At 37.6% G+C, this 2,404-nt stretch overlaps 1 long non-coding RNA gene across 1 annotated transcript in view; it reads right to left on the reverse strand.

Annotated features, from left to right (window-relative positions):
* Positions 1-1,395, reverse strand: part of LOC107104887 — a 3,673-nt gene extending 2,278 nt beyond the window's left edge. The window contains exons 1-2 of the long non-coding RNA XR_001482302.1: positions 1,340-1,395; positions 193-222 (exon numbers count right to left, since the gene is read on the reverse strand). This is a non-coding gene — a long non-coding RNA (uncharacterized LOC107104887). The remainder of the gene's footprint in view (positions 1-192; positions 223-1,339) is intronic.
* Positions 1,396-2,404: the final 1,009 nt, after the last annotated feature.

Raw genomic sequence — 2,404 nt, forward strand, 5'->3', positions numbered from 1 at the left:
ATATATATATATATATATATATATATATATATATATATATATATATATATATATAAACTTTATATCTCCCAATCCAATATTATTTTGTGGGATTTCTGGTGATAATGAAATAAAATTATCACCCGCATACAGTATTGAACTTATTATGCTGTTTTATGTTTTAGAACAAAAGGAAAGAATCATCCTACTTACCAGTTGTGGTTCTTTGCTTGTCAAGCAATCCTGTCATTGTCAAATAAGACCAACAATTAATGTCACATATTATAAAAAGTGGTTTTATTTCCTCATTAATCATTTCTATTGTCATGATCTGGCCTGTTTGCTCTCCCTTAATTAGTAATTCCTTTCACCTGTCGTTTTCCCTCCCTGCCTCAATTATAATTTATTCCTCTCACCTGTTTCACCTTGGTTATAATCAGCCTGAGCATTCGGTGCCAGATCATTATTTGTTTTCTGTCAGTCTGTCTGTTCAGTTTTATTTCATGGTTCATGTCCTGGATCCTGGCGGCCAGATCATTCTGTCATGAACCGAGGACAAATGGACCCAGTATTCAAGGAGAGACAGTCAGTATGAAAGTTCAAAAAGTTTATTAAATAAAACAAAAACTAAAGTGGAGCTGTGGCCCGCGGACACTGCAGGATCCAGAACAGACAGGGACAGGATCCAGATCAGACAGGAACAGAAACAGGTGGCAGGATCCAGACTTCCAGGCATCAAAGAGCTCCCAGGAGGGTTCAGAGTCTGACAGGGTCCGAAAGCGTGACCAGATGGTCACGCACGGGAGCAGACAGTATCAGGTGCAGATGAGGAGGCTCAGTGGAAGAGGGTAGCCGAGACAGGACATGGAACCAGAACTTGATGCAGGACTTTAAACTGGTCTCCTCCTTGGAGCCAGGCTTACTGAGATAAAAACTGAACCTCCCCACATATAGAGCCAAAAACCCAGAGGACTCCGCGGGGGAGGAACAGTGGACGATCAGGAGACGAGACAAACACAAAAACCTCTTTCCACTGGCTGCCAGGATCCAGGACATGAACCATGAAATAAAAATAACAGACAGACTGATAGAAAACAAATAATGATCTGGCACTGAATGCTCAGGCTGATTATAACCAAGATGAAACAGGTGAGAGGAATAAATTATAATTGAGGCAGGGAGGGAAAACAACAGCTGAAAGGAATTACTAATTAAGGAGGAGCAAACAAGCCAGATCATGACATCTATTGCAACTATAAAGGGACGAAGCCTGAAGGTTTTTAAAGAATTTTAGATTTATGAAATGCTGAAAGTCAACATTTGTTCTCTTATATGTTAGACAGCAGATAAACTGACTTACCTTCTCCAGCCTCAACATCACCTCCACCTAGGTCAGAGATAAAGACAATAGATGTTTAGTTGTAGATCAGCACTGATACTAATATTCTATTTTCAACCATTTAGTAATCAGTATTTACATGATAAATAAACAGACTCTATATTTAATGAAACACTATGTCCTGCTTTAAATTTCATCTCCAGACCTTCCTATCTGACCTGTCTGCAGGTTGTTCTCTGACGTTCTCTAACAAACCTCTGAGGCCTTCATCACATGGCTGGATTAATAGTGAGATTTTAAATCATTTTTAGCTTTTAAAGGAGCTGGTTGTAAACTGCTTTATTAAGGTATATTGGAGAAAACAGAACTGAATATGATTACATACCAAACTTTTCAGGTTTTCCTCCCACACTGCTTTGCCCTGTTATAAACAGACATATTTACAAACACTCTACAAAGACATGTAATCACAGTTTAACATAATCTCAGACTCAAACCTTCCTGCTTAATTTCAGGATTATCTAAAGCCTTTCCAATTTGCTACATAAACGTAAAGCTAGTGTTGTTGGAAAAATTTAGATTCCTCTTTTATTATATATTAATTTATCCTATTTACTCACTATAAAAGTTTTCACTCAGTCTGTTTTACCTTGAAGGCCACACCATTCTCTGTGGGAGGGTGTTTGTAGACCAGACATAACTTCTTCCCATAACAAACCAGATTCTTTCTCAAGGTTTATTCATAACATGTTACTGTTAACCAAAGTGTCTGTAACTTGTTTTGACTCTGACTAGTTTTACATTGTTGTAAGTAAGGGGGGAATGAACGCTGCTCATGCAGAACAGGGCAGAATGCTATGCCATTAGGGCTGTATGATGAACTGTTCTCTCTTTGCAAAGATATGAATAAATGTGCCGACTGAGTGAAATCCATCGACCTCTGTTTATTTAACTAGGGTGAATAGTTGAATAATTTTTTCCCACCACACTAGATTCTGAAGTTTACATCTAGTAAGATTATTAAAACTTTAAACAATTCAGTAAAGCCTTGATGATAATGATGATGATATCACAGGAAAAAAAAAC

This window comes from Cyprinodon variegatus, unplaced genomic scaffold, assembly GCF_000732505.1.
Source record: "Cyprinodon variegatus isolate N-32 unplaced genomic scaffold, C_variegatus-1.0 Scaffold1937, whole genome shotgun sequence".
Lineage (NCBI taxonomy): Eukaryota > Metazoa > Chordata > Actinopteri > Cyprinodontiformes > Cyprinodontidae > Cyprinodon > Cyprinodon variegatus.